This window comes from Dermacentor silvarum, chromosome 9 (assembly GCF_013339745.2).
Source record: "Dermacentor silvarum isolate Dsil-2018 chromosome 9, BIME_Dsil_1.4, whole genome shotgun sequence".
In the NCBI taxonomy this organism is placed as follows: Eukaryota; Metazoa; Arthropoda; class Arachnida; order Ixodida; family Ixodidae; genus Dermacentor; species Dermacentor silvarum.
Genome location: NC_051162.1, coordinates 100,859,149 through 100,874,386, shown reverse-complemented (window position 1 = coordinate 100,874,386; position 15,238 = coordinate 100,859,149).

The window sequence follows — 15,238 nt, the reverse complement described above, 5'->3', positions numbered from 1 at the left end:
TCACTCGTATATACACCATAAGTCGCGCGGCGACGATTTTATCCCCCTTAGACTTTATACGGAACCTCAAGGCGACGGCGACGCCGACGGCAGAAATCCGCTTGGAGTGTTCTATAATTGCTATTGCAATAAAAATTTCATCCATGCGATGGCACATCACAAGTCGCCGTAGGCGTCGAAGTCCTAGTTATAACGAAAGTATTTTTGAACAGCTTTCATAGCGTCCACGCAACAATAATTACTTTTGTACTGTTGAATGCTCATATCCTCATCATCACTATCAGCCTATATTTAGGTCCACTGCAGGGCGAAAGCCTTTCCCTGCAATCTCCAATTACCCCTATCTCGCGCTAGCTGATTCCAACTTGCACTTGCAATTTTCCTAACTTCATCACCCCATCCAGTTTTCTTCCGACCTCGACTGGACTTCCCTTCTTTAGGTATTCGTTCTGTAACTCTAATGGTTCACCTGTTATCCATTCTGCGCATTACATGGCCTGCCCAGCTCCACTTTTTTCCGCTTAATGAAAACTAGAATATCGGCTATCCCCGTTTGTTCTCTGATCCAAACCGCTCTCTTCCCGTCTCGTAACGTTAGGCCTAACATTTTTCGTTCCATCGCTCTTTGTGCGGTCCTTAACTTGTTCTCGAGCTTCTTTGTTAGCCTTCAAGTTTCTGGCCCGTATGTTAGCACCGGTAAAATGTGATGATTGTACACTTTTCTTTTATACGACTGTGGTAAGCTCCCAGTCAGGATTTGACAATGCCTGCCCAAACTGCACCAAACTTTATTCTTCTGTACATTTATTTCTCATGATAAGGGTCCCCTCGGAGTAATTGACCTAGATAAACATACTCTTTACAGACTCTTGAAGCAGACTGGCGATCTGGAAGTCTTGTTCCCTTGCCAGGCTATTGAACATTATGTTTGTCTTCTGCATAGTAATCTTCAACCCCACTCTTACACTTTCTCGGTTAAGCTTCTCAACCATTTGTTGTAATTTCTCCCCATTGTTGCTGAACAGGACAAAGTCATCTGCAAACCTAATGTTACTGAGATATTCGCCGTTGATCCTCACTCCTAAGCCTTCCCAGTGTAAGAGCTAGAATACTTCTTATAAGCAAGCAGTGAATAGCATTTGAGAGATTGTGTCTCCTTGCCTGACCACTTTCTTGATAGGTAACTTTCTACTTTCATTGTGGAGAACCAAGGTAGCTGTGGAATCCTCGTAGATATTTGCCAAAATACTCACGTATGCCTCCTGTACTCCTTGATTACGCAATGCCTCTATGAGTGCCGGTATCTCTACTGAATCAAATGCCTTATCATAATTTATGAAAGCCATATAGAGAGGTTGATTGTATTCCGCAGATTTCTTGATTACCTGATTGATAATATTGATATGATCCATCGTAGAATAACCCTTCGTGAAGCCAGCCGGTTCACATGGTTGGCTGATGTGAAGTGTGGCCCTGATTCTGTTGGAAATTTTATTTGGTGACTCTTTTATACAATACTGAAAGCAAGCTAATGGGCCTATAATTCTTCAATTCTTTAATGTCTCCCTTCTTATGGATTAGTATAATGTTGGCGTTTTTCCAGCTCTCTCTTACCACCTGGGCTTCTGGTACTACCTGAGTACCACCTGGGCTTCTTTAACGTGCACTACAACGCAACCACACGGGCGTTTTTGCATTTCGCCTTCATCTAAATGCGGCCGCGGTGGCCCGGATCCGATCCCGCGACTTCATGCTCAGCAGCGCAACGCCTTAGCTGACTGAGTCATCCTGGCGGGTCACTTGAAGTCATGAGGCTTGAAGTCGTGTGAGGCATTGCGTATAAAGGGCCGCAAGCTTTTCAAACATATTATCTCCTCCATATTTGATTAAATCGACTGTTATTCCGTCTTCTCCAGCAGCTTTTCCCCTGGACATGTCTTGCAAGGCCCTTCTAACTTCATCGCTAGTTAAAGAAGGATCCTATGTATCCTGTTCAGCACTACTTCGAATGAAAGTAGCTTGGCTGCTTTGGGCACTGTACAGGTTCGTGTAGAATTCTTCCGCTGCTTTTACTAAGTCATCGAAATTGCTGATGATATTGTCCTGCTTATCTATCAATGGATACATCTTGTCTTGTCCTATGCCAAGTTCTCTTCTCACTGATTTCATGCTGCGTCCTTATTTTATTTCTTCGTCAATTTTTTCCAGGTTATAATATCAATATCCCTTACTTTCTCCTTGTTGATCAGTTTTGGCAGTTCAGCGAATTCTATCTCATCTTTCGAGTTTGGCATTTTCATGCTTTGTCGTTTCTTTATTAGGTCCTTTGTTACTTGGGAAAGCTTATCTATTGGTTGCCCTTGATGCTTTCCCTTCCACTTCAATTGCTGCTTCTGAGATCAGCCTAGTTACGGTTTCATTCATTACGTCTATGTTGTCTTCATCTCCCGGTTCTAAAGCTGCATATTTGTTTGCGAGCACCAGCCTTAATTGGTTTGCTTTTACCTTACTGCGTCTAGGTTTGCATGTTTCTTCATGACTAATTTTATCCTTTCTCTCTTCAAATTGAGAGAAATCCTAGACTTCACTAACCTATGGTCACTGAACTTTACTTACTTTACTTAATACTTCTACATCCTGCACTATGCTGGCATCGGCAGAGAGTACGAAATCTATTTCATTCCTTGTTTCTCCATTAGGGCTTTTCCAGGTTCACTTCCTGTTGCTGCATTTCATGAAGAAGGTATTCATTATTCGGAGCATATTCCTTTCCGCGAATTCTACCAACATCTCACCTCTAGTGTTCCTAGAATCGATGTCGTAGTTGCCAATTGATTGCTCACCAGCCTGCTTTTCCCCCACTTTTACACTGAAGTCGCCCATGACTACAGTATACTGAGTTTGCACCTTTCTCATTGCTAATTCAACATCTTCATAAAACTGTTGTATTTCTTCATCATTGTGACTGGAGGTTGGGGCATAGGCTTGTACTACCTTCATTCTATACCGCCTATTCAGTTTTATCACGACGACTGCTACCCTCTCATTTATGCTATCGAATTCATCAATGTTGCCTGCTATTGCCCCGAATTCTCTCTTATCTGGAAGACCTCTGTAGCAGAAGTCGTGGCGTTAGTCAGCACTGTATAAGCCTCACCAGTTCTTCTAACCTCACTAAGGCCAATAATATCCCAAGCAATGCCTGATAATTCCTCAAATAGCCCTGCTAAGCTAGCCTCATTCGATAGGTTGCACGTGTCGAACGTTGCCAGGATCAGTTTCCAGTGGCGGCCTGTCCGGACCCAGATATTCTTGGCACCCTCTGCCGCGTCGCAGGTCTGACCGCCACCTCGGTCCGCTGCTCCGCAGCCGCTGGGGACTGAGGGCGCTGGGTTAATTGCAGAGGTCATGAGGAAGGTAGTGGCCGAATACTGCACCAGGGAGGCCAATTCTTGTTCTAGCGAGGGAATGACTTTGTTGAAGCTTGTGAATCCTCATATGCTGAGGCCTAAAGCTCACGGCACGGTGCGAAAACGTGCTCGCAGCGAACGCGAAACCTTGTGCGGGGACATGCACGCTGACGCGGAGTCGGTCTCTGCGAACCCGTGCGACGGCTACATTGAAGCTTTGTTCTGTTGCGTTCCATCTGCTTATACAGCCAGCCCACTATAAGAACATATTTCACATAGTTATGGTTATCTCAGCGATTGCCTATACCTTTCACGTAAGAAGACGGTTCGGGGAACTCCATCGCGGCGACCGCGCAGTGAGCGCCCACCGTACGTGTTCGGTATAGAGAGATAGTAGAGAGACAGCTTTAGTTTAGCGTGTTTACCTTAATAGCGGGATTATCGGAATAGCGGGATAGAAATCCGCATTCGGAGAACGCTAACCGAACCATACCATTTAGCGTATGCACGCTATTTCTCAGATTTAACGTTACCGTCTTTGCGTGGTTTGCGTAATTTACGCACAACATGGCATTGATGCCGGTCGCCCGCTTCGAATTGAATTTGGCGTTGTTTTCGTAGAATTTACTTCCTTCGTAGCAGATGACTGCGTAAACGTCTTTTGATTAGTCTCATGCCGCTTCGACAAGTGTTATGGCTAACCTCGAGGAATTTCCGAGATCGCTTCTCGTTTCGAATGCGCCTAAGCTTAACGAGATCAATTTTCTCTTAAGGTTCCTGTGTGTTCCAAAGGTAGCGCAAACCATTGTTCAAATAGGAAAGGAGAATTTCCTCCCGTCCTCTACCCCTCTTTTTATTTCTTCGCCATTTTCCGCTCTTCCATTGGACGAGGCTCGACACGTGACGAATAACCCGCGCGGCTTTCGTTATCGCGGGAAAATGGCGCCATTAGTGAGCGTAGAAACACCGGGACACATGTGCGCTGTGTGTGAGCGTAGGCTTTTTACATTTTTGAAGACGCGCTCGGCTGCAGCACGATGCCGACTTGCTGTGCTGTTGGATGTTCGAATAGCATTTCCAAGGGGAGCAAGCTTTTTGCGGTTCCTCGTGGCAAACGAAACCTCAAACAGCGAGCGATGTGGCTCCCCCGTATTGAAAGTGTAATGAAGAAGACAAGACGACGACGAAGCAGTCAGCAAGCAAGCCACAGTGTTGGTGCTAACCACGCGCCCCGAGCTTGCACTTGCCCGGATTTTGACTGCTGGTCGCCTCGCCGCTTCTTGACGTTCGCCTGACATTTCTCGCATTCATTGGCGTTTACACGGGAATAAATCACGTTGCAGAAGAAATAAATTTGACTGCCACCAAGGAACGTCATTACTGAGGGAGTTTCTGGCCGCTGTTCTCACCCAGTTAGTAATGAACGCCGTAAGGTGGGTGCGTTCGCGAGTTCACCATCAGCCAACAATTGAGTACCAAAAAAAAAACCTTGGTTCATGCTCTGCGGCGAACAAAATGGCGCATTTGGGCAATATGATTACCAGCATAACTTCTAATAAAATGAGCATAATGGAAGAGTCGCCAGTTAAAAAGCAAAACGCAGAAAGCGTGCGCACACACGAGAACCAAGGCATAAAGAAAAGAGCGCGGATGCATTTTGGGAAAAAAAAAAAGCACATTGAGGGTATTTTGCACATAAATGTCTCCGCCGTGTTGTGTGTGCATAGTTTGATGTAGCTCTTTGTTTTCGCAAATGCGTCAGGTAAACGGAACACCATTCGGTTCCTTGAAACAATCAGCAGTAGTAAAGACTGCTTAGGATTGCATTTAACTTGTTCTACCTTTCGTTTTCCTCGTCTGAGCGATGCAGATTCTACTAATAATTGAAGCTACTACATATCTTACGTAGAAATCTCATGTACGAACAGCCTTGTGAAAATGCGCCCAGAACAGTAGCGTTTCAAGCAAGCGCTTGAACGCGCCGCATGCGATACGATATGGCGGCCGAGAGGGAGGGCGGCGCGCTTCGCTCACTAATGGCGGCCGAGAGGGAGGGGCGAGGAGGAAACGGCGCGGAGATGACGGGTTTGCGCTAGCTTTGAAAAATACAGGGACCTTATTTTCTCCGAGATGCAAACGGTAAAGTTGGGAGATAGGCGGAACGATGGCATATGGGCTCTGAGATGGGCAGATTTAGGAGGCTATGGTGGACAGCTTGTACTGCTTGTCTGTATCTCTGCAGATCGGCGGACATGGGAAGTAAAATTTCCACGCGCTCCTGGCTTCCATTGCGCTGCCTCTCGCACTATCTAATTGTAATTATTATCTAACTCGAGAAGTACTGCCCTAATTATCAAAGTGTCAATGAGAAAATTGTAGAGCAACATGAAAAACTCCCGATATAGCTTTCTGTTTTCCAGTATACGTGCCACATAAAAGTGTTTTTCCGAGCGTGAAAGCAGCCCGCGAATACACGCAGAATTGCTGCGCGACAGGCCGCTCGAGGCACTTTGGGTGTATTCGCAGGCTTCTTTCACACCCGGAAAAACACTTTGATGTAGCACGTACTGAGCAACCCAAAGTTGTATCAGTGGTTTTCCAGATTGCTCTACAATTTTCTCATTGACACTTTGATAATTATGACAGTACTTCTCGAGTTAGAGAATTATTTACAATTAGCTAATTAAATCGCAGCAACGAAAAAATTACTGGCGGCTATTCCACTGCACTGCAAACAAAACGCACCAGGTTTGCTTCGCGTAACGCCGTTCCTCTTTAGTTAAATCGCGCTGCGTGATAGCGTGATGATATATATATATATACTTGTTGACGTCACCACGTTTTCATAGACCCGTATAGCAAATCATTGGATTCATTCTAAGACTGCAATGGAAGAACAGCGTTACTACAATGCTCAACCATGTGTGGTGTTTGATACAGCTTCGTTGGACGTTCGCGTTCGCAGGGCGGGATGGTTGGATGGATGGATGGATGAAACACTTTATTAGGGTAGTTTAAGGCGCGCGAAGGCGGCCAATTTTTTTCATACGCCAACAGTATACAAGGCTATACAAGGCAATACAAGCTGTGCTTGAAAAACATTATTAAATTGTCCGATGGCAGGATTCCAACATAAGAATTCTTGCAGAGAAGCCCGATATTTAAACCATTACACCACCCGCCGTGTTTGCTCAGTAGCTCTGGTGTTGGGCTGCTGATCACGAGGTCGCGGGATCGAATCCCGGCCACGGCGGCCGCATTTCGATGGGGGCGAAATGCGAAAACACCGGTGTAGATTTAGGTGCGCGTTAAAGAACCCTAGGTGGTCCAAATTTCCGGTGTCCCGCACTACGGAGTGCCTCATAATCAGATCGTGGTTTTGGAACGTAAAATCCCATAATTTCACTTTTTAAACCATTACACCATGGGCGCTGCGCCGACACGCGACATAAAACATCCTTATGAATTTCTCGAGGGAAAGCCAGTGCATTGAGACACTTGGCGCGTTTCGATTTGGCCGGCTCGACAAGCATAACCGTTGTAATTAGCAGCAATTGTGCGTGTTCGCAGCGTCTTCATTACTTCGAAAAGTATAGATTTTTCTGAAATTTACGGCAATAAAGACATATAAAGCGCAATAAACAAAGCCACAAGAACGTCTGAATCTACAAGCACGAAAATCAGACAAATGTATGTACTGCTGTGGCCTATGTACTACTGTGGCCTATAACTCGTGTAGGCAGTCAGCGTCGGATTAGCCTGTGGCGCCTCGTCGCCTACAAATTGCGGCTTCAAGGTGCATCATTAGTGCATCACCTACTATTTTGCTTTCGATGGCTCTACCTTAGACAACTGCTGCGCTAAAAATCGCTTTGCTCCGGCGAGAGACACTTCAGCGTGAAGCAGAATGCCTACGCGCGTTCGCGGCGTACGGTCCGAAGTCTGCCACTGGCATTTATGCCGCTGAGCGCGTCGCAGCTCGACTGGCTGCCGTGGCCACTGCGGAGCCGGACTAGAATTCCCGCACCTTCGCCGAAGCCACTCGCCAGCAGGACGGCGCTCGCCAAAAGGACGCCGAGCGCCCACAAACCTGCAACGTGGTCGCCGGCCCGTAAATCATGCGTCTTTCGCTGCAGCGGACCGTGATTTCACGAAGCAACCATGTAACAACTTCTGTGAGAGCACGCTGCATATTTGTGCTCTACCGATCTCTATGAAAGAGGGATCAACCACATTTTTAAATGTATCCCTTCTTCATGTACATTCATGAAGCCTCGACGATCCCTTCGTTTCATTATACACCTTTCTAAAAAAAATCTACAGGCATGCGGTAGCGTTACTAGCGTATAAGATTTTTCGAAGCTCTTCCATTCACACGCTTCACTTCATCCTCACTGCAACGAGGTGCAATACTCTAGAAGGGCATCGCTGTAATCGAACGCCATTGCGCGACATTACAATCACTGATTTACTTGCGATCCTTGGGTCGCGACATTATATATATATATATATACATATATATATATATATATATATATATATATATATATATATATATATATATATATATATATAGAGAGAGAGAGAGAGAGAGAGAGAAAACTGTCAGCCCTTCCCCTAGGGTGGAGATGGAAGACCAGCCAAGCTGTACTATGGTGGGAATTATATATTTCCAATTATGACTATTAAGATGTCATGGTGTAATTGGTTATCTGAACTTAAAAGAATGACAAATGTATATGAACCGGTGGTTTTCATTTATTTAGTTAATCTGCACCAAGTTCAAGCTTGGGCCATCCGAGATGGCTGGTCCCTTCGCGTGCGCTGTCTCCCAGGGCGCCTAGTGTTATTTTTCCGCGGGTGCGTATACGGTGGAAAATACGCTTCCTTTTCAGCGTCAGACGGGTTCTGGCGAAGTACCGATAAGCGAGGTGCCCACTGTTGGTTTTGTCGTTGGTGCTCATGCTGTGTTTGTAGCCAGTGCCCACTGCAACGTCCGCAGCCGCGGTAAAAGCGAGCTCAACGCCTGTTTTCTATTTCTCCTTTTATTGCGACAGCAATTGTATCGACACTCCAGGCTATTTTTCGCTGTCGTCGCGGCCGTGATTTCCGTATAAACTCCAAAAGTCATATGACTATGCGACCGATACAGTGTGGGTGCGAGAAAAAGTCCGTAAGACTGATTCAAAAAGAATGGCAGCTTGATGGACATTATCTTCCCACGCGCTCAATATTCGGGTTAGTTGGAGATAACGGGATCAAATGCGCGCATGGTAAGGAGAGCACGTGTCGTCTCATCTAGCCCTGCCGCAGCTGCTAATTCCTGTGTGCGGTTGACGCTTACGCGGCCCACGTGCCTTTCCAATTGTTGGTAATCACTGGGGGGTGCAATGATCAAGGGCGAGCAGGGATGGCTGCTAACTTCATGCGCGCTGTCTTCCTTCTTAGGCTGTTTTTCCGCGTCCAAAGTGTTGCAGATCGCGTAGCTAAGTTAAGAGACAAGGGTAATTGGAGATGGCTGACAGATACCGTCCTGCAGTGGACATAAAAATATGCGGATGATGATGATGAATCTAATTTTCGGAGTCGCGGTGTATCGCATGGCTGTACGAACCGTTCGTCCCCGCTGCCGGCGTTTTTCATAATGCCAGTGTTGTGATAGCGACTGTTCGTGGTCATTCAGCAGGATATTTACAGATTTACATGGTCCGTGTATTGCACGATGTTTGTTATTTTAATTAATAAGTAAATGTTACTACAATTCATATAGGCGATTTAACCAACGTACAGATTCGTGTGAGAGCCGCACTTTTCTGCCGCAATGTCGACGAGCCTTACATGTGACCGGGCCATTTTATTCAAATTTTCTAACTAGGAGTATGAACTCCGCCGTAAACATCCGCGACCGCCTCCTCTCGCCACCTATAGTCGTGTACAACTTTAGGAGGCAGTGGCATTTGCCCCTCATAGGCGGATGCACACGAGCATCCACCATTGGGCGCGCATTCTAGATTGACGTCATGAGCAGGATGGCCGGTGACCCCGCCGACGGAGGACATGGCAGCCCGCGCTTCGAGCTGGGCCGAGTCGCGTCAGCGGGACTATTTCTTTAGTCGCGGTGGCGATCGGCTGCTGCGCTTCAGTGATCAGGGCAGGGCGCCTCTCCGGTCTTCTTAAGTTGTAACCGACTTTTTTTTATAGTTGCGACGCGCGAAAGTACGCTGTGCGGGAAAATTCGTAGTGGAGCGCGATCGGAAACATCGCTGAACGCGATTGCTTCTCGGTCGGATTTTTAAAAAATATTTGCTTTCAAGTTGAGGGTGCGGCTCATACACGGATTTATAGGGCAAGAATCTTCCTTCGTGGCTTATGCTTCGCTATCACTAATATTGCTTCGCCTTTCCGGTGAAACTGTAGCCTCTTTTTTATATACTGAGTCCTATAGTAAAAGCTCTGCCGCGCATGTCTGCTATTGATTCTGATTTTGAGTGAATCCAGCTTGGCCTCACTTCGGTTACTAAGTTAATTATGCACATTTTCGCCTCTGCGTGCACGTTGCGTTATTTCCATCCCCAATAAATGTTGTAAATTATTAAAAGTTTTTTTTTTCATGAGTCGCTAGCATTACCTACTAGAAAGAGAAGCAATGCTGAGACACATATCATTGACGTGCATTTCACACACCGTTGATAAAATACTCGGCCGAAGGGGTCACTGAAGTCTCCAGGTCCTTTTCTATGTCAAAAAAAAAAAAAAAAAAAAAAACGCGCAAAGCAATTTGTAGTAAGTTGAACATACAGCAACACATTCATTCTCTGGATATAGGCTATCCATATCAGAAATAAATGTTAGTTGGCTACCTACTTTTCTTTAAAAATATAATAAACTTTGTCCTGTGTACACATTGAAATATAATGTGTCTGTGCATGGTGTTCACACTGGAAATTAAAATAACATGTTGAAGTGAGAAATTACTGATGAAGTAGCCGCCGTTGGTGCTTCTCATGCGCTTGTTTTTATATTGTCAGGATTTTCAGAAACAATGCGAAAGTATGAGTAAAAGCCGTGCACGTCCGCGTCAACACCGATACACCTATAGCTTTTAGCCACAATAAGATTTTAAGGGAAAAGTTAGAGGCAACTCAAAAGACACCCTAAACGATTTGGGTGACAGGACTCTGGTAGTGACATTTTAAGACCAGGGGGGGGGGGGGGGGTTTCGGCATCGCCGAAGGGGGCAGAGCTCACCCCCCCCCCCCCCCCCCCGGAAAGCTCTACAGAGGGCTTGAGCCCCGGAGTCCCCCCCTCCTCGTAGTCGGCGTCTATGCGGTGCGCGCGACCGCCCGGCGCAGCTCAAAGTACATTGTGCTCTCAGAGCACCAGCCGCAACCCCTCCCTCCGGCGCCGCCTTCCCGCTGTCCTCCTTTCACGTGGGAGATTGTGTCGCCAGTACCCCGTCGCTCGTTGCGTTGTTCCTCCGAACGAGCGGCACGCGGCCGGGCCATGGCGAGTCGCAAGGGCAACTGATAAGAGCACTAGCGCGATGTCTATACATGACGGAACGGCTAAACGCCGTTGTTGTCACTGTTAGCGGAGAGACGGGTGAGAGCCCAGAGAGAGTGTCGGCACAGGCGGCAGAGGCCGGCAGGGTTGCGCGCATGCGCCGCAGTGGGAGAGTGTGCGCGCACACGCACAGTCTAGGGTGCCTCGATGCCGCCCACCGCTCCCCTTCCACTGAGTAGTCACGTTTTCTCTCCGCCGTGCGTTCGCTCCCCGTGAAAGCGCGCGTCCCTCGCCCTCGCGCGCTTTCACTCGCACATACAGCATACGGCCAATGGGAGCTTTTTCTACATCCGGACGCGACCGTCGAAGAGTGAGGCCTTAACGGCTTCGCTGTTAAAAAAAAAAAAAAAAAAACGTACCCTTGTAAATCTCCAGGCGGGAGGTCAGAAGTGAGACTACGTTTGCTGCTAGACTTCAATAGGTATACGAAGTACGAAACAGCCTCCGTCATCGTCTCGTCGTTCCTAGTTTTTTTTCTGCACGCATGTTTAAGTGATCCGGCGCAATTACTCCATTGTGACTAATTTTATTTCGTTTTAATTTCGGATAACTGATGATTCGTTTACCGATTTCATTATACATAGACTAAATCAATGTTAAAATTGCGTACCATTAACCCATTTCTGATATTTCTGATATAAAGAAGCAGTGAGCTTCATCGTAACTGTAAAATGTACGTGCGACATCTATCAGTACTTTAGTATTTCACATGCCTGCAGCTCACCAGCATCCTTTGTGGCCGGCACAGTCTTCGATTCCACATGTAGAACATTATAACACTTATTTTACTGCAGGTATTCTCTATTGCACCTAGAAAGCAAACGCCATTGAAACAGTCGAGACCTATCTCCAAGGCATGGCGCTTCGCTGCTCTCCTGCGAAATCCGAACTCTTCCTCTACAGGCCTACTCTCCATGGCCGCCATCCGAAACATTCCACCACTAAACGCCAATACGAAGACATCGCACTTCATCTCACGGATGGCAGCCCCATCCCCCTCGTCACCAATATCCGTGTGCTCGGCATGCTTATAGAGGCGAACGGAGCGAATGACATGGCCCTCGCGAAAATCCAGGTCAATGCATTCAACACCATGAGACTTTTGAAGCGGGTCTCCAATCGCCGTGAGGGTATGAAAGAGGAGAATCTCCTCCGATTAATCCAGTCATTCGTAATTTGCCACATCACCTACGTTGCAGCGTTTCTAAACTGGTACAAGGATGAACAAAACAAACTCAACATCCTCCTACGCGGTATCTATAAATAAGCCCTCGTCCTCCCCGGTTACACCAGCACTGACCTTCTCCTTCAACTAGCCGTCCATAACACACTGGACGAGCTCATCGAGGCCCAACGCCGCTCTCTGCTGGAGAGACTCACACTCACAGCGACGGGCCGGCACATCCTCACCTCGCTCGGTATCACCTACCACCATCAACACGGCCATAAAAACCAGATCCCCTCCACCATACGAGCCTGGATTCACGCCGACCCTATCCCCAGAAACATACACCCCAAATACAACTGCGCACGCCGCACAGCACGTGCCACGGCTCTCACCGAAGCCCTTGCTCGCAACGACGGTGTGAGTTTCGTCGACGCCGCCGAATATCCCCACGGTACCCGCTTCGCAGCCGTCACTACACGTGAAGGCTCTCTCCCTAGTAACCCCACACACTGAGGAAGCTGAAGAAGTGGCCATAGCGCTAGCCACACTAGACCCAACATGCCATACCATCATCTCTAATTCCCGCTCTGCTGTTATCAATTACATCAAGGGCCGTATCTCCCACCAAGCCTTGCGCATCTAGCAAAAAGCACCCCGCACAACCGACCATTAGTTTACACTCGTCTGGTTCCCAGCTTATGTAGGCACCGTCCACCCGCACCTCCGCAACCTCAACGAGGTTACCCACTCCCTATCGCGAGGGCTCTTTAACCGCGCGGGAGACGGGGAGGCTGCCCCGACCGGTAGGGATCGCCTTACACGCTACAATGATGTAGTGAAATCCTTCTACTTAGAGCGTTGGACTTCCCCGGCCCGCACAGCAAGCTATCCCGAGCGCAGGCTACAACGTTCCGCCTGCAACAAACCATCACTTACCCCTCGTTACACCGTTACAACAAGATCTACCCAGACGTTTACCGCAATCCCACGGGCCATATCTGCAAGACACAGCCAGCCACACTTCCACACATGCTTTGGGACTGTACACAACAACACCCCGACATTAACCCCACGACCCTCTCGACGAGATGGCACGCTGCCCTGCGTAGCTCGAACCTCGACGACCAACTCTGGGCGAAACAGCAAGCCTGCGAGGCGGCGAAGAGGCAACACCTCGACGTCCCCATGTGGGAGGCCTAGGCCCAGCCTCCACCTCTTGCTGGTTTTATTAAAGTTTAGTCAGTCAGTCAGAAAGCAAACGTAACCACAGTAGAGTGTCCGTCCTCCTCCCTTTCCGTGTTGTTAGGTGACCTAGTTGGTTCTTACGGCTGCGGGGCAGGTTACCAGTGTAGGAGGGCGAAACATAAGGACTACAGACAGACAGCATGAATGCTGGGCAAGTAGTAGAAACCGACATTGTGCCAGAATTGGTGGTGTTGATGCGTACCGTCCAACATGGCCTGGTATAATGTTTCGTTGCAACGCAGCTACATTTACATAACCTTTACAATGTTGCCACGAACAACCAAATTGAACATTTTATGATTTCCTTCATCTTTTCTAATTTTGTAGGCTATCTATACACACTACACAAATACGTATTGGGCGCGAAGGCCCCCATTGGAAGCGCCTGTTGGAAGCGCCCGCATTGCCTTCATTCAGGCGTCGAAAGGTGAATCACGTGACATCGCTTCGCACTAGCGAGCACGTGTGCAGCAAAGAAAGGGTTTTATAATTCCGCGAATCATGATGTTTATTTTATTTTGATCGTCCGCGACCGTTTCCTGTTGTTGAACAGCCCTGGCTGACGTAACAGCACCAAAAACTTCGCTTCCGGCCTTGTAAAGTGTATGCAGCCGACGCCGAGATTTGCTCTTATTTTGACCGGGTTCTCATTAGCTGTGTAGCTAAAAAGCAAAATTAACTTATGAAGTCGTACGTGCGAAAACAAAGATCTGGTTAGGAGGCACGCCATATCTTCAGAATAATTATGACCACCTGAGGTTCTTTAATGAGCAACTAAATCTAAGTACACAGGTGTTCTCGCGTTTAGCCCCCATCGAAATGCGGCTGCCGTGCGGGAATTCGATCCCGCGACCTCGTGCTTAGCAGCGCAACGCCATAGCCACAAGCAACCACGACGGGTTGTATAGCTGCAAGTCTGTAGCAACGTAAACTAGGCAAAGCATATTGCGCCATAATATATGGGTTAAACATCTCCTTGAATTTTAGCTCTCGCTAAGATATCCGAATTATTTTCAAAGATGAACCACGTTCAAGACAAAGTAGCGTTACAATTACTAATGGCTTTTGCCGTACTGAAAAGAAAATGCGCTTGACCTGTTTCTTTAACATCAGCGCCATCAAGAAGGCTATGAATAGGCTGGAATGGCTTAAATATAGCAAATTAAATGGCCTAAATTTTGAAGTATCATTTTTCGCGGGACCCATTCACGGTGACTGTCGATCTTAACCCAAATAGCACTAAAGTAATGTAGGAACACCGTGCATTTATGACGACGCCCATATTTATAACATGGAGTGGGGGAAGTCGGCTAAGAATTGTAATTTAAATACGCCCAAGCACCATAGCGCCCCCACAGATCACAGCGTCAACACATTCAGGCGATACAATAAAAGCTTCAGCAAACGCGGCCTCCAAAACTGCTACCAGTTCTTTCTCACGGGACTGGAAAGCCTTTATCTAGATCCTGCAGGACGCGCTTAGGGCGTAGCGGAAATATAATAAATTTTCTGCATAACTTACCTCGAATAAACTATGATACGACTTCTTCTTTTCTTCTTTCTGGGGTTTTATGTGCCAAAACCAGTACTGGTTATGAGCCACGCCGTAGTGAAGGGCTATGGATGAATTTAGACCACCTGGGGTTCTTTAACGTGCACTACACCGCAAGTACACGGGCGTTTTTGCATTTCGCCTCCATTGAAATGCGGCCGCCATGGCCAGGATTCGATCCCGCGACCTCGTGATCAGCAGCGCAACGCCTTAGCTGACTGAGCCACCCCGCCGGGTATGAAACGACTACTTAGGCGTCTAATACAAGTGAAACATGTTTCATTGGCGACTGAAAGAGAG